Raw genomic sequence first — 27,692 nt, 5'->3', positions numbered from 1 at the left:
TTTAACTGGTATGTTTAGATCATTTACATTTAAAGTGATTATTGGTATACTGGTATCATTGGATTAAACTCTACCATCTTGCTTTCATTGCCTCTTTTTTTTCCCTGAGCTAGGATCTTGTTCTGTCATGACCAGGCTGGAGTGCGGTGGCTCACTGCAGCCTTGAACTCCTGGCCTCAAGCAATCCTCCTGCCTCAGCCTCCCATTTACTGGGATTACAGGTATGAGCCACCATGCCTGGCTTTAGTTTCTATTTTCTCCTTTCTGCTTTTTCCAGATTTAATTGAGTATTTTCATAATTCCATTTTATCTTTTCCATTGACTTGTTATTTATCTCTTTTAAAGAAAAACATTTTAAATGGTTAAATAGAGTTGTAATATACTTTTCAGTTATAAAAAGTTTGATTACTTTGTATTTCCTAAAGATGGGTTGGGAGGGGGCTGTGGTTTCATTACCTTCTGAGAAAAACTTTGAGATCTTTTGGTTAAAATAGAATCTAAATAGAATGTTGAAGTATGGCATGGCATTTCCATTTTAATAGAATTTTAAAATAGCATTTCATTTGCAATCAATGAACTAACTCACACACATTTTTTTTGACATGAGAAGATTAACTCTGGGTAAAAAACTACTGTTTTGTATTTGTATGCAATAAAAATTATACAAAAAGGAAAATGCAATGAAATTTTATATTACTCTTTTCTCTATTGCTATAACTGAATATCTGCAACTAGGTAATTTATAAAGAAAAGAAATTTATTTCTTATAGTTCTGGATCCTGGAAAGTCCAAGGCCTAGGGGCTGCTTCTGGTGACTACCTTCTTGCCGGTGGGAAATCTCTGCAGAGTCCTAAGGCAACATAGGGCATCATATGGTGAGAGGACTCATAAGAGATGGCCAAACTGGCTTTTATAACAGACCCACTCTCATGATAACTAACCCATTCCCTCAATAATCCATTAATCTAATTAACAGTCCATTCACAAGGGCAGAGCCCTCATGACATAATCATCACCCAAAGGTTCCACCCCTCAACACTGCTATACTGGGGAACAAGTTTCTGACACACAAACTTTTCAGGGACACATTTAAACGATAGCATGTTTTAAATTGTTCAACTTAATTCTCCTAAAAAGAAGTAGCCAGAAATTATACACTCTTGCTCATTAGGAAAACTGTAGAGAATTTTTCCATTCTAGAGATGTAATTCTCATTTTTGTTGAGATTACAATTCCTTTGAGACGCTGATGAATTGTGCCCAAGGAAAACACACACGCTCATCTATTCACCAAATTTTGCTTATAATTTCAAGGAATTTGCTGACTTCCTCGAGAGTCTCGAAATCCCTAGTTAGGGGACCCACCCTAAAATAAGTAATAAAGCTGTCAATGAGTATTGTGTTGTACCCATATATCTTGGTATGTAGATCATATAGCAGAAGTTTCAGGTCTGACCTGAGCTTCTTGGGTAGGGCAATGGAAACCCTTGAACTCCATTTATTGTTTAAGCAGCCCTTGGGCCAGGTCACACCCCAGGCCCAGTTCTGAGTTTTGTCACCTACTCAGTCCCTGAGCCTTAGTGTGACAACACTGTAGCCTCTTCAATGACCAAAGAAAGGTTGGATGGTGAGAGTCAGATTGCTGATCTAGATGGTCAGGAATCCCTAGAACATGTTTATCCTCTTCTGTGCTAGAATGTAGAGTCCTTCCATATGCAACACAAACAACTGCTTAAATTGTGACTACAAACCAAGAGAAATTTGTTCATGAGCAAATTTTTAAGCTAACATGAAAACTATCTTTAACGCAACATAGATTCAAGCAATACCTACTTGTATTTTTAAAAGAATAGTCTCCTATTTACACTTTAAAAAGTCAGATCACAAAGTGTTTAATAGCAACGAATCTTAAACAAACCACTCCTTTCTTACTCTTCTGCTAGGTTCCAAAATCTCTCTCCAACTAGGACACCCTCCTGGATCAATCAAAAGAAAGTTATTTGATTCCTCTCAGTAAAATTTATGTAAATAAATAACACCATTGACTTTACCCTTTTACTAATTCACTTTCCATTTTTTTTTTTTTTTTGAGATGGAGTCTCGCTCTGTCACCCAGGCTGGAATGCAGTGGCGCGATCTTGGCTCACTACAAGCTCCGCCTCATGGGTTCACGCCATTCTCCTGCCTCAGCCTCCCGAGTAGCTGGGACTACAGGCGCCCGCCACTGCGCCTGGTTAACTTTTTATATTTTTAGTAGAGACGGGGTTTCACCATGGTCTCGATCTCCTGACCTCGTGATCCACCCGCCTCGGCCTCCCAAAGTGCTGGGATTACAGGTGTGAGCCACCACGCCCGATCAAGCACTTTCCATTGTTTGTATTCCATTTTTTAATGTATCTGTTCCTTTTAAAGATTTAACTGTTGTCAAGATATGTTTCTCATTTGCCAGAGTATAAATCCTGAAACAGCAGGAGTCTTTTCTGTCCCACCATGCTCTGATTTGAAGTAAGAATGAACTTCCCCTGAAAAAACTCATAGCCTTGCTTTGTGGCTTGTGTGCTATGGGTGGCTCTCATTTGCCCCTCTGTTCCATGACTTGTAGGCTAGTGGACCTTCACAGGAACAGAAGCCTGTTCCCCTTCGGGCTTCATGAATTCCACCTACCTCCCAATTGACAGAATGCCACATTGAAGTATTTTTAAATACTTTTAAATAGAGATGCTAGGTCAGATTTCAATTTTTATTAATACATCTACCTTCCAAATAGTAAAAATAATGGAGTGTTTACATAACCAAAATGAATGGAACCTTGTGAAAATAATCGTTAAAGGGACTGGCTAATCCGTGGCCCAGAAACTCACTTTGGCATTTGAAAAATGGCCTGGGATTTAGTAGGGTCACTGCCAGGTTTCACCTGAGACTCATCACATGACACATCATGCTTGTGTCTGTTTCTTCAGCAAATTGGGATTTTATTATTTTTAAAGTCTCCACATCTGTAGACAAAATGTACCATATAAATACTGCCTTTCATCTTGCATACAAGTGCACAAAGATAAGTGATATTTATGATTTTAAGTTGTTTATTGTAAAATAATTTACAAATATCTTGCTGTCTTCAGTAATTAAAACAATGGAGGAACAGTTTCTTCTGACAAAGACAACAGTAAGCTAAAAACAAAGTCAGCTGGCTGAATTTTCCTTCTTTACCCCTTGTCTGAGGATGGAACTTAATTTTCATTAATCCAGAGCTACAGCACCAAAGATAATTTCAGTCAACTCTTTTGTGATGACAGCTTGGTGGGTACAGTTGAATGTCAATGTCAATCTGTCAATCATCTCAGAAGCATTCTTGCTGGTGTTGTCCACGGCTGTCATCCTGGCACTCTGCTCACTAGTGGTGGACTCCTTCAGAGAGTAGTAGATGCTGTTGGCCAGACTGTATTCCTGGTAATTTTGCAGCACATCAGCATCAATATTATAGTAGATACTCATGCTCTTGGCACTTGCAATGGTATTAAGGGAAAAGATGGGCTTTTCTTCAGTCTTATACGAGATGACAGACCTGAATTGATTAAAGATGATGGAGCCTTCATCAAATTCATATCCAGTAATTCAAGGGCAATGACTGACACATCTCCAAAAGTAGGGAGCTTTCTTCTCACTTCTTTTAATGCCACCAGAAACTGGTCAGAATGCATCCTATAAAGTATGCCCCTGATTTTGTCACCAATTCCAACAAGCATAACTTCTTTCCCAGCTGCTGTTAGTGTAGCAACCTCGCTTTTCATCTGTTTAGCAATGGAGGAATGAATAGCGCCACACAGTCTTCGATCTGAGGACACACCAATAAGGAGGTGTTCCTTGTTGTCTTCAGGCACCTCAATACCAGCTTTTTCTCCAGAGCCAAAGATCCCAATCCATATATTCGAGCTGGTTTCAGCTCTCTCTTAGCTCGGGCGTATTTTGCTGCTGCTACCATTTGCATAGACTTGGTAATTTTCTGGATGTTTTTGATGGACTTTAGTCGCCTGGTAACATCTTTCGAAGTTGCCATATTTCGAACTTGAATCCATTGTGGCTGCAAGGTCCAGGCCAACAGCCCAGTGATGCCCGCATGAGAGAACATGGTAGCTGCAGCCCTGCTGAAAGTCGGTGATATTTATGATTTTAAAAAATTATTTTCCGGCCGGGCGCGGTGGCTCATGCTTGTAATCCCAACACTTTGGGAGGCCAAGGTGGGCGGATCACAAGGTCAGGAGATCGAGACCACCCTGGCTAACATGGTGAAACCCCATCTCTACTAAAAATACAAAAAAATTAGCCGGGCATGGTGGCGGGCACCTGTAGTCCCAGCTGCTCGGGAGGTTGAGGCAGGAGAATGGCGTGAACCTGCGAGGCGGAGCTTGCAGTGAGCCGAGTTCGCGCCACTGCACTGCAGCCTGGGCGACAGAGCAAGACTCTATCTCAAAAACAAAAACAAACAAACAAACAAAAATACAAAATTAACTGGCATTAATGTGGCGCATGCCTGTAATCCCAGCTACTCAGGAGGCTGAGGCAGGAGAATCACTTGAACCCAGGAGGCAGAGGTTGCGGTGAGCTGAGATCACGCCATTGCATTCCAGCCTGGGCGATAGAGCAAGACTCTGTCCTGAAAAAAAAAAAAAAAATTATTTTCCAAATATCCTGAATAAAAATAGTTTAAGAAAACTACATTTTCCAGGATATACTGAAGGATCCCCAAAGGAAAACAAAGGCATCCACTTTTGTACATTCATATCTTTTCATTGCTCTTTGAAATAATCAGAATGTCAGGACTTTGGCATTTCTAAGGGAACACTCTCAGGTATTCTAACCCAATAGTTTTCATTCCTCTTTATTCTTTGTAATAGTTTATACTGTATAAAAGATAAGCTTTTCTCTCACTATCAACTTTTCTTTCCACTTGATAAACAATGATGCTTTTTAATGGGTTCTGAAAGAAACTAAAATTAACCTAGATCAATTTCAGTGACTTCCTTCTTTATACACCAACCTTCTTAACAATATCCTCAAAAACATCATCCAACAGAGCTCATCTATTCACCTCTGTCCTGAACATCTTCTCTATTAACAGTAGCTCTTTATCAATTGCTTGGTAACACTAGGAAGACTTGAGTTTTCTCTTGGCGATAAGAAAAAAAAAAACCACATTCCTGTTTTGATTCTGTTATTCTGAACAAAATTAAAACTAGAAAGCAAACATTTAAAAATTGACACGATTTTCTCTTTCTTGCATATGCTATAGTTCTCACCCTAAAATGAAGGGTTGCATATGATTTCTGATATTCCAAGTTTTCCAAAATTACATGCTGTGGTGTTATAATAATAGCCTTTTTCAGTGGAACACCTAATACACTGACTTTTGGGTAAAGCACACTACTCAGGAAAAGTTAGCCACACAACATTTAGCCAATGATATTAACCATTGACAACCATGCAGTGTTGGACACTGATATATCCAAGGCATAAGTGGCTGGGATGCCCACTGAAAGTCACTTGCTAACACTTCTGCCAACTGCAGTAAGTTCAAAGAAAGCTCTTCTATTCTTAAAACACTAGCACAAAGTCTCTTACTTTTTGAATATTCAAGATTCAGAGCATAAAAGAAAATTGATAAGAAAGGAGAAAGACATAGCTAAGGAGACAGAATTTGAAGAAGGAGCAGGATCAAGATCCTCAGTTGAGGTGAAAGATCCTTTGTAGATGAGTGAAGGACAAGGCTGGAAAGAAAATTTAGCCATTTTTCACCCCCTTACAATTTGGGTTGGGGAGACGAAGGGTTGTTCATCATCTTGATTTGTACAAGACCCTTATAAATTAACGAAGTCTGCTGTAGAAAAGTTTTAAAATTTTTGTTACCAAATTTATCCATCATTTCTTTCTAATGGCTTCCAGGCTTGCATTCTGTTTAGAAAGGCTGGGCTCATTTCATTAATTCCACTGTTATAAATAAATTTACACATATCTTATTCTAGTAGTGTTATTGTTTGATTTTTAAAATATTTTAATATTTGCTCCATTTTGAGTTTATTTTATGAAAGTTGTAAAGTATGGCAAACTTCTTTCTTGATGTAATTTTATTTCAATGCAAATCTCACACAATGTACACTTGGATCAATCAACTGATCTTTGGCTATTTACTAAAGACCTACTACACGCCAAGCCAACGAGGGATCCAAAAGAAATATAAGACATGGCAGTTGATTTCAAAGAACTTACCCTACAGTTGGGGGAAAGGACTAACACCCTGAGACAATTCCAGAACCAGACAGTGTATAATTAAGTACTAAATACTGTGGTACTGCCTAAAATTGCTGTGAAAGCTCAGAGGAAAGAGAGATCCACCTGGGCTGAAGTTGTCAGCGGAGACTTTGTAGACAAGTTGGAACTTGAATTGAATACGTATTTCTCCAAATACTAAAACAGAAAGCAACAGGCTGTGTGTATGTGTCCGCGAGTGTGTGTAGTTCAGGAGGACGCCTACTTTTCACAAAGCAACCTATCTACACAGACTAAATAGGATTTAGATATTTACTTGCAGATTTGAGACAGGATTTTAGAGCAAGAAGTGGCAGAGTAGCGACTATGGCAGTAAGAAAGACGTGCCCTGGAGAGGAGTGTTTGCCTGTGAGCCTTACTGCCCCGGCATCAGCTAGATCCTCCCATTCCCTCTGCAAAGTACCCCTGAGGTTTCACCTACCCTGATGCTGCCAGAGAGTTCTGCCCAGTGTCGACAGGCATCCCCTCAATGCCTCTTTTCATGAGCAACTGGCTGAGGCCTCTGTTCTTGCACTACTTGAGTCACTACCACTCTAACTCCTAACCAGCCCAAACATCCTCAGGTAAGTGATAAACAGGGAATATCACCACAGGATATCACTTCTACAAGTCTGTACTGCTGGTAGGAATAAAAGCTGGTTCAAATATTGCAGGAAGCAGAGGAGGGAGGGATGGGTGGTACTTACCTACACATTTCAAAAGCCTTAAGTTTTCACATATCTTTTGATCTAATCATTCAACTTCTAGGAACTTCTTATTATTTATTTATTTATCTACTTATTTAATAAAAATATATACTGTTTATTATATGGCAGGCACTGCTTTAAATATTTTTTAAATTTACTTATTTAATCTTCATAACAATCCCATGAGTTAGGCACTATTATTATCCGCATTTTATAGTTGAGGAAAACGAAGCACAGAGACGTCAAGTAAGTTACATATGGTCACCAGCTAGTACATGGCAGAGCCAGTATTTAAACCCTTACAGTCTGACTTCTGAAGTCAGGTAGACTCTGAAGTCTACTTCTACCTTAGAGGTAACCATACATTATACCGCTTAACCAGTCATCATGGATGAACAGAAAGATTTTGAGACAGGCTGTTCCTTCAATACAAATGCATTAACGTCTCCTGTGTGCCAAGAGCAGCCTTTGTTCCCCTGGAACAAGTGACTTAGGCACTGATTTTCACACTGAGGGTAAAAGCTCATTTGTAGATCATGAAATATTTAGTAGATGGTGACCAGAAAAAAATTTTAATGATATTGAAATGAACAGAAATCACCAGAAAGTGAGTTTTGTTTCATGACTTTTTTTCCACTTATATGTGTGTCACATGCATATGTCAGATACACAGGTGAGTGCTGGGTCACAGATTACTATGTACTTCTTATCTTGAGCTGCAGTCAGAAGGGGTAAAAGTCATGAGTCTAACAGAAGAGACAAATATTAGATAAGTAAGTAAGCCTAGACAACATAGTAAGGCCATATCTGTAAAAAAAAATATGAAAAAAAATTAGCTGGACATGGTGGTATAGACCTGTAGTCCCAGCTACTCAGGAGGCTGAGGCAGGAGGATTGCTTGAGCCCTGGAGTTTGAAGTTGCAGTGAGCTATGATCATGCAACTGCAATCCAGCCTGGATGACAGAGAAAGACTCTGTCTGTAAAAAATAATTGTTTTAATTAAATAAATAATTAATATAATTGCATCAAGTAGTTTTTTAAAAAAATTGCCAAAATTATCTAAATATAGATTATTAAATAAATTATGGTACAGCAGTATAATGGAATTCTATCCAGAAACTAAAATTATATTGTAGATAAGTAGTAACACGGAAATATGTGCAAGATATATAGATAAGAAAAGTCAGATTATAAAACATGTTAAAAAGTACATACACATTTGCATGAAAAAGGACTAAAAAGGATAGTCATCAGGATATTCCTAGCTGTGGAAATTATATGAAAAAATATTTTCTTCTTTTGCTTTTCTGCATTTTCTAAAATGAACATAATTACTTTTATAAGAGATATTTTATATACAATAAGATATATTCTTATATATGATATATATTAAGGATTAGTATCAACAGTTAAATAACTGTTGCAAGCAGTAATATCAAAATAATAAATATTTATTACTAATTAAATGTTTAAATATATAAATATAATAAACCTGTAAAATATATTAAAATAACACTAATTAATTAAATTAAAGTAAATAATTAAATGATGTTAGAAAGGACAAGCTATTCAATAAAAAAATGGGCAAAGGATGGGAGCAGATAATTCATGGAAGAGGAACCTTTCTGCCAAATAAACACACCAAGTGATGCTCAACCACAATCAGATGCAAATTAAAACAACAGATGCGGAGATTTTAGAATATTGCTTTGATCAGTTTCACAAACTGCTAACCCTGCCCTAGAAAGACAATTTTAAGAAAGTCCATTATATGACAATCTGGAATTTTAGAATGAAAATAATGAGTATTCACCTTACAAAGCAATAGGTTCACTCTACATATCACATATCAAACTGGCCCAGGGCACTTAATATGTAGTTTTAAGAGACTGAAACACTGGTATTGATGAGCAGCTCTACAATATCACAAAATAAGTCATCAAATGAGGTACGAAGGCTTCTCTAAAAAATACAAAAAATTTTTAAATTTTATAAAGATTAAATAAGTAAACTTTAAAAATATTTAAAGCAATACCTGCCATATAAGCAATATATGTTTTTATTAAATAGATAAATAAATAAATAAGAAATTCCTAGAAGTTGAATTTTTCCTATCTTAAATTTTAAATTTTAGATAGGAAAATAGTGTGTATAGATGTAACTGACACTTTTTCAGTGCTCTGTCTATACACACACATACACATACCCACAACACACTCACACATGTACTGTATTAACCTCTTAGCATACATTATCTCATTTAATCCCTACAACAACTTTATGAGTTATAGTTATTATTTTAGCCCCATTTTTACTACAAGACAACTGAGGCTACAAGAGGCTAAGTAACATGTCCCACAAACAGGGTAGAAGAGACAGGATTTGAGCCCAGATCTCAACGCCTCCACAGTGCACAATCTCAGCCATGTGGGTAGTTACACACATATTGATATCTGGCAGTTAGTTGTGCCTGATGCTAATTAGAATGTAGTTTTTGGGGTCAGAAGGTTTTAAAAACGGGTCTGGGAATTATTGGCACTGGATATAGATTCTCTCATTTCCAAGTGATGACTTTCTTAGAGTACACATTCATAATTAATGTGGTTATGAGTGGATTTTTCCCTGGTGAAAATTTAAGTTTCATAAAAAAAGTGTGTCTTGTTCTGGAGAGAATTTTTGCAAGTGTGCATGATAACAAGGAAGATTATCATGGTCTTTTTCTATGCTGATATGATTTAAATAAAAGATCAAAATCATTGTCTTAGGCTCTTTCTGTAACATTATAAAATATGGTTATAATATATTTGGCCTGCAGACTTTATTATTATGTGTTACACCATAGTCATCAGAGTTTTGACAATAAGAATAATAATGAAAATAACAATAGTATTAATAACAGTAATCCACTAAGAAAATTATAAATGATAGGCCGGGCGCGGTGGCTCACGCTTGTAATCCCAGCACTTTGGGAGGCCGAGGCGGGCGGATCACGAGGTCAGGAGATCGAGACCACGGTGAAACCCTGTCTCTACTAAAAAATACAAAAAATTAGCCAGGCGTGGTGGCGGGCGCCTGTAGTCCCAGCTACTTGGAGAGGCTGAGGCAGGAGAATGGCGTGAACCCGGGAGGCGGAGCTTGCGGTGAGCCGAGATCGTGCCACTGCACTCCAGCCTGGGCGACAGAGCGAGACTCCGTCTCAAAAAAAAAGAAAATTATAAATGATAACCAAGTGTGAAAGCTGCCTATTGGAAATAGATACTTGTGAATGGAAGATGAACTTCAAGTTTTTAATTTTATTGTTTCTGGGAGATAGGGTCTATCTCTGCAGGACCTGACAACTGGAAAATATGAATCACTTGGAATGGAACACAAGCCATAATTGTCATTCTCAATGGTTTCCAATAGTAATGGTACTAGCACTTGTGTTAACTATACCATTTTAGCAGTGGCTATTAGTTGCATTAGTGATAGCGATGACGATTGTGTTTTATTTCAACAGTTGGCCAACATCTTTCATGGGTACTCATTTGTCTGAGATTCCCTTGTTTCTCCTATCCTCATTTTCTCTTTGCCCTGATTCCTTCATTTTTATATTTTATCCATTTTACAAACCACCTAAAATAATTTAGGAAATAAGATCAAAATAAGTACAAGCATAAAGAGCCAAACATTCTCATCTCATAAGTCAGGGTTAATTTTTCTCCCTTTAGACACAGAGGTCCAGGGTAAATGGCTTGGCTAATGGCTTATAAGCGGCCCCTGAGTGGGAGCTGAGGATTAAGGTCTCAGGTGCTGATATGATGACACTAGACCACTTCTTTATATTGGCAGATAATTGAGCACAATTGCCCTTACTTCCTGATTTATTCTTCCGTAGTATAAAGTGGCAGCCATTTCTAATCAAGCCTTGTAGACTGGTCATTGGAGAAAAACTGGAAGGGTGAACAGAGCAGAGGATGACTTTAGTGCATGTTCTGTGTAGACAACTGTTTTTAACACAAAATCTCTTTTGTTTCATGTTTTTATATGAACTCCTGAAAGTAATGATCGCTTATGTTGCCTGTCAGGTTAAAACACAGGGTTTTAAACACACACACACACACACAGGGAATATGCCATTACAACAGGTAATTAAGCAATTGTCAAATATATTTTCAGTGAGTCTGCCAGAGCAAATGAAATTTTAATAGACAATAACATTATAGCAAATATGTAAATAAAATAAAATAAAATAAGGCAAATTACTAAAATATTTCCTCCCTCCCTCTGCCCAGTTTCATCAAACCCACTACTCATTGGGTACTGCATGGTTGAAGCAGAACCATTGTTTATGGCCATTGCTGGTGTCCCTGGGACCAGAGCAATGAGTGGCAATATGACATAGAACCCCAATTAGTCCAGAATGTGGTTCTGATTCACTGTCCTCACCACCATGTTGGGACAGAAGTAAACAGTAGGTACAGATCGCCTAAACAAAAAAGGGGGTCTCTTTATGTTCAGGGAAAAGGTGTAAGAAGAGCAAGAGCTGAGAGGCTGCCTTCAACACTGCTGCTGCTTCAGCTCATTTTTTATCTTTTCATCCCTCCCTCAGATTTCTCAGAGCTGGAGCTCAAATTCAGGTCTAAGCTAATAGAGAGAGGGAAGGCAGGAGGTTAAACCAAACTGTTAACTGTGTCTCTTCAAAACTGACATTTAATACAGGGTGTAAATCACTAGGGGGGCCTGTTATTCCTTCAGGAATGCAATTACATAGGGTCAAATAAAACATGAAAGAAACCAACAAGTTTTAAAATGTAGTATGTTCTCAAAAGTAGGCAAGAAGGAATGTGAAGCAGTCCAAATATGCTAACACTCCCTGCTGTCCTATAGGAGAGGATTACAAGGAGAGGTTTCTGCTCTTTAATGATTATGTGGTTAAGCAGGAGTATGGGAGCACGTCACCCAACCCGGCCACTTCACACTGGACTCTCGGCTTTCTGCAGATCCCTGCATTCATTCAAAGCAGGTGTAGGCCCTGCTGCCTCGCCAATTACCATTACAGTCCTATTACCAGGACTGCCTCCACTTAACACTTTTCAAAATGTTTATATGTCTATACAGAATGAACATTATGGGATTTCTGTCTGTTTTTCTCTTTCTTTTTTTTTCTTTTTTCTTTTTTTTGAGATGGAGTCTCGCTCTGTTGCCCAGGCTGGAATGCAGTGATGTGATCTTGGCTCACTGCAACCTCTGCTTCCTGGGTTCAAGCGATTCTCCTGCCTCAACCTCCCGAGTAGCTGGGACTACATGCCACCACGCCCAGCTAATTTTCACATTTTTAGTAGAGACGGGGTTTCACCATGTTGGCCAGGCTGGTCTCAAACTCCTGACCTCAAGTGATCTGCCTGCCTCGGCCTCCCAAAGTGCTGGGATTACAGGCGTGAGCCACAGCACCCAGCCCTGTTTTTCTCTTCCATACTAAAAACCAAAACACCAGCAGAATCCTTATTCTGTGACTTTGAAGATAGACAAAAATTTAATGTTGGACTTTTGCTAAAGGTTTTCCAGTGGTTATGGCTACCTGTAATTTGCGTAGTGCTAATTTCTTCCATGGGGCAGGGTGGAGGGTAGGCTTATGTTGATATTTTGGGATGTGTCTCTTAACAGTTTGGAGTGTTTCAAACAATTGGATGCCTTAAAACCTTGTGTTTTGCAGTTTAACATTCTCATGAACTAGGGTGACCAACTCATCCCAGTTTGCCTGGGGCTCCCTGGATTTTAGCACTGAAAGTCCTACCTATGTGTAATCAATCATTTTTTTTTTAAAGTCTTGCTTTTAAACGTACAACAACAGCATGGTAGAAACTGTGTATAGATTGTGTGAGGAGAGGAGATGGCTGGGAAGGGGCACTGGAATTACAACTAAACTAATTATAAAAGAATTTGAACAAAACAGACAGGTCATCTGGGTTCAAATTCCTGTATAATCACTGATTTTTATAAGCTAGTTCTCACTTCTCCAAGAAAAATACAGTTTCTAATGAGTCATGATTAAAACTTGATTTTTCTTATCTTTCTTACAAAATGAATCAAACTACACAGCCAACTTCTCCGAGTCTAATTCCAAAAGGTACGGATCCTATCTGCTTTGGTTTAGTTGGCTGAATCTTAGGAGCCCCTCTGTACCTTTCTCCCTACACTCTCAACCAGGCAATGGTGGCCTGAGGCTGGTTCTTATGAATCCTCCCTCCAGGAGCTGCTGCAGAGGGTGAGCCAGGCCACCTCCTGCACACTGACTATGCTGTCACAATTGGGTATGTCTCTGAGGTGCACCATTTCCCAAGCTCATTCCTACATCAGCAATTATTCTACAGGTTCCCAGATCTCTCTAGAAATCCTTTGTCAATTCCATAAATTGCATGGCTACCCCAGCCCATGAGATACACCATTTTGACAGAATGCTGAGTTATCAGAATCTTAGGGCTCAGTTCAGCTCCTGAAAGCAGCAGAACTCTGAGGAGTCTGAAGATTAGAGGAAAACTAAGTTCACCTTACATGTTTCTCTAAGTCCTTTGGCTTTTTACTTGAAGAATCCATATTCTGTTTTTTTGGTATTTCCTTTTCTGTATAAAGGATGCTGAGTGGTTTTATTTCACCAAAAATAACACAAAGTAAAGCAAAAAGTAGCAATAATTCAAGTTTTCTCTCTTGACTTACAATTTATGCCTCTTTCCGTAGTGATTCCCCTTTCCTGTGCTTAAAACTCATCCGTTCAGATCAGACATACTGTAAATATCAGTCTCTAAACTTTGTCAAAGACAAGGAAATTGATGGTAGACAGCTAGAACAAATAAGGACTCAAAGACTAAAGGAAGAGACTTGGAAGGGTAGAAAGGTGCCTCCCTGCAATTTTCAAAGGAGCATGAGGTATGTGCTGGGGACAAGAACACGGCCTTGGGAAGCAAACAGATCTGGGTTTGAATTCCAGCCCAGGCACTTATTAACTAAGTGATCTAGGACAAGATACTTCATCTCTGCAAATTTCAGTTCCTTATCTGTCCCACGGGATAATTCTAGTTCTTATATGAGCATAGGAAATGATATATGTAAAGCACCCCAAACATAGTAACTGTCTAATAAGTAGTAGCTATTATTACCATGGTGATAGATTTAACAGGAAAAAGCGATCCCTGGCAACACCCCAGTGTGTTGCATGCCACAGCGCCCTCAGTGTTTTCACTGCTGAGTTTCTTCCCTAATGGACATCTCTAGGAACTCTGAGCTCTTAATCTCATCCTTCCACCCACACTCCTTAATTAGCCTCAGGCAAATCACTTATCTGACTCAATTGCTTCATCTGTAAAGAGGAGGATAATAATATTTACCTTCCTCAGAGGAATGTTGGGAGAATTAATGAATGCTTGCAAAGTACCCCGAGATGTACAGATGAAAGGCAGTATAGAATTGCAAAGTATTATTATAAATATTAGTGTTATTTTAACACATTTGCATGCCTGCATGCATGTGTGGGCAAATTTGCACCTGACAGCATCGGATGAAAGTGTGTGACTTTCAAGTATCATCCTATGGTACCTCTGGCAGCCCATGGACATCTATGTCCGTGCAATTTATGCACAGTACAACAGTCCCATAAATGAGAATTTGCCCTGAAAAAGAAACACTGCATTGGGTAACTGGTATAAAATCAACCATAGCCCATGGTTAGGTCCTTTCCTTCTTTGACAGTGCCATGATCCTTCCAGCTGCCCATAAGGATGAAGACCTGACTATGTGATCAGCTCCCTAAAAGCAGTGAAGTGTAATTCTTTATCTTTTGTTTTCATGTTTTTGTAGACAAGGTCTCGCTATTTTGTCCAGGCTGATCTCGAACTCCTGGCCTCAAGCAAACTTCCTACCTCAGACTCCCAAAGTTCTGGATTACAGCCATGAGCCATCACATCCATTCTGAAGTATAACTCTTTCTCAGACTTCTTTATTTTTCAACTGAAAAAAATGACCTTGAGCCTCAAAGAGTTTGTTCCCAAATGAACTATATCTACTTGCAAAGCACACAGCCATAAAATCAGATTGCAAGGAAATACCTTCTCCAAAGTTTCAATTGCTCTCACAGCCATGTTCTCCCCCTCAGCAGGGCCAAGTTTTGCCTCTTGCTGCTCTCCTCCTCTTCTCTGCTTCCTCCCATTTGTCCCCACTCCCACCAACTCACTCCCCTCCCCACTAAGTGGTATGAGGTATGATTACTACAACACTATTCACTAAAATAGCACATCACATAACTCCCAGGAGACCAATGGCATGGCCTGTGCTTTCAGGAATACAAGAGTAAGAACCAGTGGAAGTTACACAAGGTAATTAGAAATCTCTCATGCCTCAGGACTGAGCCCTCAGCAGACATTCCTGCCTGTGTGATGATGTGGCCTCCTCCTCAGATTCCAGAAGAGTAGCATATGGGCATGTGCAAGACGTATGTCTGATCTCCACTGCAAACTTTTGCATCCTGGCAAGAGACAGCAAGGCTTATTCCAGAACCCAATTCTCATTCCTGCTCCAGCCATCGTAAACACCTGCTGACACCAATGAAGAACAAGCCTGTAATCCTTATAAAAGAACACTCTTGAACCAGAGAAAGTAATGAATGCTAGCTTTTAAACCATCATACCTTCTGCTCCTGAGCTAGACTGGACACTGAGGAAGCAGGTGACTGCTTTTGAGCTATGGCTAGAGTGTACACAGGCCTCCCTGTTGCTAATATCTCCTTCCACTAGCTGAGCAGATGGCCTGAAGTCCCTATAACTTGTGGTTAAGACACTGTCTCTGCAAGGCCATATTTAGAATGGTAATATGCTAGCTGAAAATCAACATTTTAAATCATTCCAGTGGTGTGCTGGAACTAGCTCACAGCAGCTCGTGAGAGGCAACCATGTTCATCTCTCCCCATCTCTATGGGGGAAAAAGTGTGCACCTTTACTGCACACTACTGATTAGCAATCACTTTCATCCATTATCACTTGATCACAGATGAGTGTATGCTATTAAGAAGGAATGAAGTCCAGGTTGGTTTTGAGGTTGGGAAGCGAATGAAAATATTGGGAGGCACGAAGAGCTCCCTGGGAAGAAAGGTGAACATGGAGGGAAGAGGCCATTATTGCCAAGAATCTGGGAGCAGCCACAGGTACTGGGTGCCTTGGGGAGCAAGGACCAGGATACCTGCTTCAAGGTTTTGCCAAAGGTGGGCTAGCCTTGCGCATTTTAGCAGCAAGTAGAGGATGCAGCAATCTTCACATTCCCTAGGATGATAGGAGAAAAAAAAAATCTGGGTTTCAGGCCCTTTGTTGCCCTAGCGACCTGTATAATCTCTCTCTGAGCCTCAATTTCCTTCATTATAAAATGAAAACAACAGTACAGTTATCTCTTGGTATCTGCTGGGAATTGTTTCCAGGACTCATACTGATGCCGAAATCGGCAGATGCTCAAGTCCCCGATGTATGATGGTGTAGTGTTTCCATAAAACCTATGCACATCTTCCGTATACCTTAAATCATCTCTAGGTTACTATAATACCTAATACACTGTAAATGCTATGTAAAGAGTTGTTATGCCTTTTTTTGTATTATTTTTATTGCTGTAGTTGTGTTCAATATTTTCAATCTGTGCTTGGTTGAATCTGTGGATGAGGAACTCACGGATACAGAGGGCCAGCTGAACTAATGTAATAGGATTTTTGAAGGATTTGGGGAAATAATGTCTGTAAAGTACTTGCTCCTAATCATGTTTCTAATATGACAAACTGATGGACACTTCACTGCTCTCTTCTTATTCTATTTCTCAACAGTATTTATCATGATCATCAATCCATCTGGACCTGAAACCCTCAACTCGCCTGGCTTCTGAAACTCTACACTCCTGGTTTTCTTTCTATTCCTCTGATCCTACCTTTACTGCGTCTTCCTTCTCTACCCTTCCTTGGCTTAATCTGGAGCCTCTTTCCCTTTCTCTTGTTTCTTGGCACAGCTTCATTAAGAAATCTCATCTAGTTCCATGGATTTAAATGTTATCTTTATGCTGATGACTACTAGACTCCAAGAATTATCCTCTGTCTTGACCAGCGGTTCTTAAAGTGGGAACCCTGGGCCAGTAGCATCAGCATCACCTGGAAATTTGTTAGACCTGCAAATTCTCTGACTCCACCCAGCCCTTCTTAATCAGAAACTCTGAAGGTAGGGCCCAGCAGTCTGTATGTTAACGAGCTCTCCAGCTGATTGTGATGCACATTGAAGTTGAAGAACAACTGCTCTAGACTAACATATTTAATGGCCTCATTTCCATCTCTCCTTGTATGTCTCACGGAAATATAAAACTTCACACATCCAGTTTCATGTCTTTTTTCTCTCTCAACTTCCTCAGCCCACATCTAATCCATTAGTAAATATTGCTAATTCTATCTCCAATTTATATAAAAAAGTACCAGTTTCTCCACATTTCTATCACCACCACTATAATTAGAAGCACCATCTTACATTTTCAAGCAAGACCAATGCAATATTTTCTACTTATTCCCCACTTGTCCCCCTCCAACCCCAATCTCCATACTGCAAGTAAGCAAGGTCTTTTAAAAATGTAACTTGGCTCCTCCATCCTAAAACAATCTAAGTGGTAATCCCTTAGACCTAGAATAGGATCCAAACTCCATACCATGGTCTCCAAGGCCCTACTCGATTTGAGTCAGGTCCACTCCTCTATTACTTCACCTAGTGGCAGCCTCTCCCTCTCCTACTGCGTCCCAGATGCACTGGTTTTCTCTCTTAGTTCCCTGGAGAAGCCAGCTGCTTTCTGCCTCAGAGACTATGCCCTTTTCTTTGGAACCTTCCCTCTCACCCTGTGAATGGCTGGCTCAGCCCTGTAGTCTCAGCTTAAATGTCACTTCCTATTATGTCCTTTTTTACCACCTATATTTTCCGCCACAACCCACTATTCTCAATCATCACCTTTCTATTTCCTTCCTAGCATGTCCACAATTTATAATTTTTTTTTTTTTTGAGACAGAGTCTCACTCTGTCATCCAGACTGGAGTGCAGTGGTGCGATCTCTGCTCACTGCAACCTCCATCTCCCAGGCTCAAGCGACTCTCCTACCTCAGCCTCCCAAGTAGCTGGGATTACAGGCATGCACCACCATGCTCGGCTAATTTTTGTATTTTTAGTAGAGACAGGGTTTCACCATGTTGGTCAGGCTGGTCTCGAACTCCTCACCTCAAATGATCCACCCACCTCGGCCTCCCAAAGTGCTGGGATTACAAGCATGAGCCACTGCACCCAGCCCACAATTTATAAATGTTCTATTCAGTCACCTACTCACTTGATGTTGGTTTTATTTTGCTTGTCTCTGTTCTTCTCATCCTACCATGCTCAATGTGAACTCATGAGGGAAGCAGACTCATATATCTCCATCACTGTCAGTGTCCGGCACAGTGGTAGGCACAGGGTAGGTAGTTGTTGATGTAATCACTCTTATTAGCATGTGAAAAGGAAGTGGGGGAAACACCCTGTCAGGCCTTTTGGAGCTCCTAGGTGCTGGATCCTAAATCACAAAGAGTCAAATCTTCACTTAAGTTTTGTGTTCCTGTGTGCACAGCCCTGAGCTAATAGGAGGCAACCACTGTCTGCAAGGAGCATCCCTTCTAGATGGGAACACAAGGTGAGACGTACATGTGTGCAAACACTGGAGAGCAAGTGAAGACAGACACAATCAGAGATAAGACTAATTGGTCCAAAATCTAAATATCATGGGAATTTGGGGGCAGGACCGATAACAGGGCACTAGGATAGGTGAGAAAAATGATAAATTGGCAATAGGGCAATTTCCTCATGTGAGCTCCTCATGGGCATGAGATATGTCTTTTTGTTATTCTGTTAAATCCCTGTTTTGTTTTGCTTAAGGGCATAACTTTAAGTAGATAAAGAATGTGTCCATCCCTAAGGAAATCAGGGCCACCAGTCTAGCTAGGAAGCCTCCTTTCTTTTTCTAAGGAAACAGTCTGCAAGCAGCATAGTCAGCTGTGAGGATGAGGGCAAGGGCAGCATTGTGTATAATACAGTGTAGCCTTTTTACCCAGGTGGCTAATGCAATCCACAGAAGAACTTAAAAGGTTCAGAAATGACAAAGCTAGCTTATGACAAAAACAGTCAACAACTTTCCCCGCTTCCTCTCCTTCTCCCCCCTGTTTGGGCCCTGTGTAGCAATCTGAAAGAGAAGAAATACTACACAGGTAAGAGGAAAAGGACAATGATTGCTTTTCCACCAGGAAGGGGCAGGCTAAAGCAGAACTCAACTGCAAGAGGAGAGGCGATGTAACATGACACACGTTCAAAGTTTGATTCTTACATAGGACTGGACAATTAATTACTTAACTAATTAACAGAGGCTGTGATTATGACATAAAGTGACTGTAGGATTTTTGTTTCCTAAGCTAACAGTGAAGTAATGGGACTTACTTGAATTTTTATCCAGTGGGGAGTGGGGCTAGCTCTGATGAATGAATGTTAAAACTTTATGTGTCCTGCTTGAGTAAAATACTAAAGAATGAAAAAATAACAAATATGTGAATGAATAAACCAAAGCACAAAAATCCCACAGGTGAAGATGTCTAAGATAGGGGAGACAATTCCAGGTGCTGGATCTTCCCTCTTGTCTGTTCTACCTGCTAAAGGAGCTCAGAGGTAAAGCCAGGGGAACATCCAAGAAGAGCATGAATTTATTTTATTAATTATTTAGCCAAAATCTATGATGGTAGAACAACTTTTGAAGTAAAGAAGCCAGGTAACTATAACAACAACCGTCTTCTTCAATATTCCAGTCCAACTACCCTTCGAAGAGATGACCTGGAGTCAGTAGTTTGGCCAATAACCTTCGAGTCCTTCGCTATACTTTTATATACATATATAGACATGAAGCCACATATATTATGGAGTGTGTTTGCATTTTTAATGGGTTCATAATACATGTTATTCAATATTTGTTTTCACTGAACATGTGTTTTGCTTTTCACTGAATGTACATTATTCCATAATAGTGATGGCTCATAATTTAGCCAACCACAATTCTATTGATAGACATTTAAGTTGTGTTTAATTTTTACCAATGTGATGCCATGGGATTTTTAACATATCTGTTTACATGTGCAAACATTTCTTCAACACAGATTTCTAAAAATGAAAGTTTTAGATCAAAGATTTAAATGTATGTATTTTAACTTTCATTTTATAGAGATGGGGGTCTCACTATATTGCCCAGGAGGGATGGTCTTGAACTCCTGAGCTCAAGCAATCCTCCCACCTTGGCCTCCCAAAGTGCTGGAATTACAGGCATGAGCCACTGCACCTGGCCTTATTTTAAATTTAGACAGATACCTGTCAAGACTGACTGAGGGTTTCACTCCCCCACACACTTGCTAATGCTGGATCTTGTCAAGCTATAAATTTTTTCCAATCTCCTGAGTAGAAACTGATATCTCAGGGTTGTTTTTATTTGTATTCCCCTCACTAGGAGCAAGGCTGACCATCTTTTCATGTCTGTGGTCCATTTGTACTTTTCAGCTGTTAATGGCCTGTTCATATTCTTTACCCATTTTTCCATTGGATTGTTCATCTTTTAAACATCATGGGTAGGATGTTTTTATGTTGGATACTAATTGTGAGTCACATGCTTGACAAATGTTTTTTCCCAGCTTATCATTTGTGCTTTCTTTTTAAGACAGCATCTTTTATTGAGAAATTTATATAGAAAAAAGTGATATTTTTTCCTTTATGTATTATAGATTTTGTATGCTGCTTAAGAAGACCTTACCCCAATGAAATATTTCCTCATCTTTCCTTCTAATACTCTTGCAATTTTGTTTTTCAAGTTGAAGTTTTTAATTCATTTGAAATTTATCGTAGTATAAAGTAGGTATCTATATTTTTCCAAAAATTTCCGACACCATTTATTGATAGTTCACACTTTTCTGTCTGGTTAGAAATGCCATTTTTATTATAAACCAAATTGCAATTCATTTATTAGTCTGTTTGGAGAACTTCTGTTCTGTTCAATTGATATCTTTATACAGGAGCTAACAGAGCATTCATTACTACAGCTTTTTAGAATACTTTGATGTTGGATAGGTCAAGTTCCATTTCATTTTTCTTCACTCATTAAAAAAAATCTGGTATGGGCCAGGCCTGGTGGCTCACGCCTGTAATCCCAGCACTTTGGGAGGCCGAGGCGGGCAGATCACGAGGTCAGGAGATCGAGACCATCCTGGCTAACACAGTGAAAACCCGTCTCTACTAAAAATACAAAAAATTAGCCGGGCGAGGTGGTGGGCACCTGTAGTCCCAGCTACTCGGGAGGCTGAGGCAGGAGAATGGCGTGAACCCTGGGGGGCGGAGCCTGCAGTGAGCCGAGATCGCATCATTGCACTCCAGCCTGGGCGACAGCGAGACTCTGTCTCAAAAAAAAATAAAAAAATTAAAAAAATAAAAAAATAAAAAAAAATCTGGTATATTGAGAATCAGGTTTTCAAATTTCATAAAAATGAGAATTTCATCAACTTTCTTAATTTGGGAATGATATGAGAGCTTTACAGTGTTAAGCCTTCCCACCCAGAAGACTTCCACAGTTTCCATCTTTACTTATTGAGATCTTTCATGTCCTTGGGCAGAGTTCTCAAGTATTTTTTATATAGGTTTTGCACTTTTCTTAACAGGTTTACTGCTGGTATTTTATAGTTTTTGTTGCTATTGCTATTACATTTCTTAACTGCTGGTGTAGAGATTCTACAAATATCTTGTATCCAGACATTTTATTACACACTCCTTTAACTGATTCTTTTGCTTCTCTAGAAAGAATTCATTAGTATGACTGATATTTTGACCTCAGAGTGAAAGATGTGAGAGATATGCAGATGTTCTTTAAGTATCTATAAGATTCTGTGTACAACCAGAGAGAAAGACTACATAAATAATTCAGAATTCAATCAGGCAGTAAAGAGATTAGTTGAACAGAGTTATCAGCGACCTCAGTGGAACGTTGTGGACTTAAATCAGATGAAAGAATTGGGTAACCTGTAATTTGAACCCAGGAGAAATAAACCCCATTTGAAGGGTTTATACTTGGAGTCCCTGTTGTCATGGCAACTACGAAAGCAGCTCATAATTTCTATTGCTGACAAGGGGAGAATCATGCTGGATATACAGCTCCCAGGTTCAGATTTCTTAACCTCTGCTCTCTCGAGATGATAAAACCCAGCTTGCTAGCAGTGGTAAAACTGTCCTCTTAGCAAGTAGTATGTTTCCAATCTCTGGAATTTTAGAAGGTAATATATTCTAAAGAAAATAAAATTCAAATTATTGATACTTGTGTGTTACATTTAGGATAATTTAGGTCAATCTGGATTCTACGTCGACATATTAGGCTATTTGGCAGATTAGCCTTGTGATTTCAATTTGGAATGTGTATGAATAATTGACTTTTAGAATGAGGGCTTTATTTTGAAATGTGTAAGATAATTTGACCAAATCTGAAAATAGTATTAGAATGTTTAAATAAGGTGAGCTACACTATATTTATAGGTTTAACTTACTGGATTTATAAGAATTGTGAAAGTAACAGAAAGGGTTTTCTTATTAAGGTAGGCATTTTTTAAGGCTTTGAAGAAAATTAAATTTTTAAAATTTACAAGTGGATTTTATTTCCTTTAAGAGAATATCAGTTGTAAACAGGGCTAGTTTTTAAAGAGTTTAGTCTATAAAACTTAAGTTACTCAAATAATTTTTTACAAAGTAAAATGATTGTTCTTATTTTCTATACATATAAAAAGAAAACAAAGATTTGTAAGTTGCACTTAATGGTTTGGAGAGAATTAAATTTTAAAATTTCTCGCCATAATAAATTGATATTCACTTTTAAATACATTAATTTGTTTCTCTGTACACAAATTATTTTCGCTGTAAAGACATTATTTCCTTAGATTGTCTAGGTAGATGATCATTTCATATGAAATAATGTCAGTTTTGTCATTGATATGTCATTTATGCCTTTTGTCAGTTTTGTCATTTATACTTTTTATACCTGCTTCTTGTTTGTACACTGGCCAAAACCTGAGTGGTAATGGTGGCTGTCCATGTTTTATTCCTGATTATGGTAATATTTCATCATTAAGTATGTGGTATGCTATCAGTTCTTGAATGTAAGTTTTGCCTCATCAAAGATATTTCCTTCTATTTCTAGTTTAAACAACTTTTTAAAATCATAAATAAATATTGATTTTGGAAAACAATTTTTTCAGTCTCTGTTGAAAAGACCAAAATCTTTTTCACTTTAATCTGCTAACAGAGAATTACATTAATACATTTTCTCATACTGAAACTTTTGTATAGTAAATCATAACAGGTCATAATATATTAACATACCATTGAATTTTACTTGGAAATTAAAATTTTTTTTACACTTATGTTCATAAACAAAATCAGTCTATAATTGTATCATATGTTATCTTTAGATTTTTCTTTTTCATTTTTAATGAACTTTACTTTTCAGAGCGGGCTAAGGTTCATAGCAAAATTGAGCAGAAAGTACAGAGAGTTTCCATGTACTCTCTGTCTGCACACATGCACAACCTCCCCTACGACTGACACCTTGCACCACAGTGGTACATTTGTTACAATCAATGAACCTAGATTGACATATAATTGTCACGCAAAGTCCATAGTTTACATTAGGGTTTACTCTTGGTGTTGTACATTCTATGGATTTTGACAACTGTATAATGACATGTATCCACCATTGTAGTATCATACAGAATAGTTTCACTGTTCTAAAATTCCCCTGTGCTCTCCCTACTAATCCCTCCCTCCCCTCTAATGCCTGGTAATCGTTAATCTTTTTACAGTCTCTGTACTTTTGTGTTTTCCAGAATGTCATATAGTTAGAATGATACAGTATGTAGCCCTTCCATATTGACTTCTTTCATTTAGTAATATACACTTAAGTTTCCTCCATATCTTTTCATGGTTTGATAGCTCATTTCTTTTTAGTGCTGAATAATATTCAATTGTCCGAATGTTCCACAGTTTTTTTAATCCATTCACCTACCGAAGGACATCTTGGTTGTTTCCAAGTTTTGGCAATTATGTATAAGGCTGTTATAAACATCTATGTTTAGGTTTTTTCTAAACATGTTTTCAATTCATTTGGGCAAATACCAAGGAGTACAATTACCGGATCATATGATAAGAGTACGTTTACTTTTCTAAGAAACTGCCAAACTGTCTTCCAAAGTGGCTATAGCATTTTTCATTCCCAACTGCAATGAATGAGAGTTCCTGTTGCTCCATATTCTTGGCAGCATTTGGTGTTGTCAGTGTTTTGGATTTGGACCATTCTAATGGGTATGTAGTGGTATCTCATTATTGTTTTAACTAGCAATTCTCTAGTGACATATGCTGTTGAGCATCTTTTCATACGCTTGCTTGCCATCTGTATATCTTCCTTGGTGGGATATCTGTTCGGGTCTTTTGCCTATTTTTTTAATTGGGTTGTTTGCATTCTTATTGTTGAGTTTTTGTTTTATTTTGTTTTTTTGAGATAGAGTTTTGCTCTTATCACCCAGGCTTGAGTGCAATGGTGCAATCTCAGCTCACTGCAACCTCCGCCTCCTGGGTTCAAGTGATTCTCTAGCCTTGCCTCTTGAGTAGCTGGGATTACAGGCATGTGCCACCATGCACAGCCAATTTTTGTATTTTTAGTAGAGATGAGGTTTCATCATGTTGGCCAGGCTGGTCTTGAACTCCTGACATAAGGTGATCCACCTGCCTCAGCCTCCCAAGGGATTACAGGCATGAGCCACCACACCCAGCTTATTGTTGAGTTTTAAGAGTGCTTTGTATATTTCAGATAACAAACCATTAACAGATGTGTCTTTTGCAAATGTATTCTCCCTGTCTATGGCTTGTCATCTCATTCTCTTGACACTGTCTTCCCCAGAGAAAAAGGATTTAATTTTAAGGAAGCTTAGCTTATCAATTATTTCTTTCATGGATCATGCTTTAGGTGTTGTATGGAAAAGATCATTGCTATATCCAAGGTCATCCAAATTTTCTCCTATATTATCTTCTAGGAGCTTTATAGTTTTGCATTTTACATTCGGGTCTATGATCCGTTTTGAGTTAATTCTTATAAGGGGTATAAGGTCTATTCTAGATTCTTTTTTTTGAGGTAGGGGTGTCCAGTTCTTCCAGCATCATATGTAGAAAAGACTTTTACTGCTTCATTGTATTGGCTTCGTTCTTTTGTCAAAAATCAGTTTACTATATTTATGTGGGTGTGGGTCTATTTCTGGCCTCTCTATTGTGTTCCATTGATCTATTTGGCTATTTTTTTCACAAACACCACACCCTCTTGATTACTGTAGCTTTATAAGAAGTTTTGAATTCAAGTAATGTCAGTCCTCCAACTTTATAATTCTATTTCAATATTGTGTTGGCTATTCTGGGTCTTTTGCCTCTTGATATAAATATTAGAATCAGTTTTTCAATACCCAGAAAATAACTTGCTGGGATTTTGACCAGAATTGTGTTGAATCCAGAGATCAAGTTGGGAAGAACAGACATTTTGACAATACTGACTCTTTCTGTCCATAAAATATGGAATATTTCTCCATTCATTTAGTTCTTTGCTATCTTTTATCAGAATTTTTTAGTTTTCTTCATACAGATCTTGTACATACTTTGTTAGACTTACACCTTAGTATTTCCTTTTTTGAGGGTGCTAATATAAATGATAATGTGTTGTTAATTCCAAACTCCACTTGTTTATTGCTGTATATAGAAAAGCAATTGAGTTTTATATATTAGCCTTGTACCCTGCAACCTTGTTATAATCACTTATTAGTTCCAGGAGGTGGTGGTGGTGGTGGTGGTGGTGGTGGTGGGGGTGGGGGTGTTATTGATTCTTTTGGATTTTCTATATGGACAATCATGTCACCTGTGAACAAAGAGAGTCTTACTTTATTCCCAATCTGTTTCATTTCCTTTCTTGTTTTATTGACTTAGCTAGAACTTTCAGTATGATGTTGAAAAGCAGTGGTGAGAGAGGAAGGACATCCTTGCCTTTTTCCTGATCTTACTGGAAAAGCCTTGAGTTTGTCAACATGATGTATGATGTTAACCGCAGGGTTTTCTAAAAATGTTTTCTAAAATCAGGTTGAGGTAGTTCCCTTCAATTACTAGTTTGCTGAGAGCATTACTCTATCAAGAATGAGTGTTAGATTTTGTTAAATGCTTTTTCTATATCTACTGGTATGTTCATGCCATATTTCTTCTTTAGCTTATCATTGTGATAAATTACATTAATTGATTTTTGAATGTTGAAACAACCTTGCATACCTGGGTTAAACCTCAATTAGTTGTGGTGTTTAATTCTTTTTATACACCATCAAATTAGATTTGCTAATATTTTGTTAATAATTTTTGCATCTATTTTCATGAGAAATATTGTTCTGTAACTTTTTGTAATGTGTTTATCTGGCCTTGGTATTACATTAATGCTGGGCTCATATAATAAAACACTGCTCAAAGAAATCAGCGATGACAGAAACAAATGGAAAAACATTCCATGCTCATGAATAGAAAGAATCAAAAACAAACAGAATATACATTCCTCTCATCTGCACATGGCACATGCTCTAAAACTGACCACACAATGAGACATAAAATAATCCTCAGCAAAAATTTTAAAAATAAATTTTTATTTTATTTTATTTTATTTATTTGAGATGGAGTCTTGCTGTGTTGCCCAGGCTGGAGTGCAGTGGCATGATCTTGGCTCACTGCAACCTCTGCCTCCCCGGTTCAAGCAATTCTCCTGCCTCAGCCTCCCAAGTAGCTGGGATTACATGTGTGCACCACCACACCCGGCTTATTTTTGTATTTTTAGTAGAGACAGGGTTTCACCACGTTGGCCAGGCTGGTCGTGAACTACTTACCTCAAGTGATCCGCCCAGCTCAGCCTCCCACAGTGCTGGGATTACAGGCATGAGCCAATGCACCCAGCCCCCAAATTTTAAAAAGCAAAATCGTACCACACTCTTGGACCACAGAGCAATAAAAATAGAAATCAATACTAAGAAAATCACTCAAAACCACACAAGTACATCGAAATTAAACAACCTGCTTCTAAATGACTGTGGAGTAAATAATGAAGTTAAGGCAGAAATGAAGAAATTCTTTGAAACTAATGAGAACAAAGATACGACATACCAGAATCTCTGGGACACAGCCAAAGCAGTGCTGAGAAGGAAGTTTATAGCACTAAACGACAACATCACAAAATTAGAAAGATCTCAAATTAACAACATAATATCACAACTAGAGGAACGAGAGAAACAAGAGCAAACCAATCCCAAAGCTAGCAGAAGACAAGAAATAACTAAAATCAAAAGCTGAGCTGTAGGAAACTGAGACATCAAAAACCATGTGGAAGAACAAAGAATCCAGGAATGTATTCTTTGAAAAAAGTTAATGATATATAGCCTGCTAGCTAGACTAATAAAAGAACAGAAGATCCAAATAAACACAATCAGAAATAACAAAGGGGACACAACCACGGACCCGAAAGAAATACAAAAACCCCTCAGAGACTACTATGAAC

General features: G+C 38.4%; 1 pseudogene; it reads right to left on the bottom strand.

Annotated features, from left to right (window-relative positions):
• Positions 1-3,169: 3,169 nt before the first annotated feature.
• On the bottom strand, positions 3,170-4,148 carry LOC116484807 (ATP synthase subunit gamma, mitochondrial-like; annotated as a pseudogene).
• Between the last annotated feature and the right edge of the window lie 23,544 nt (positions 4,149-27,692).

This window comes from Hylobates moloch, unplaced genomic scaffold (assembly GCF_009828535.3).
Source record: "Hylobates moloch isolate HMO894 unplaced genomic scaffold, HMol_V3 SCAFFOLD_16, whole genome shotgun sequence".
Lineage (NCBI taxonomy): Eukaryota > Metazoa > Chordata > Mammalia > Primates > Hylobatidae > Hylobates > Hylobates moloch.
Note: the sequence above shows the minus strand (reverse complement) of the source record. Positions and strands in the feature narration are given on the sequence as shown.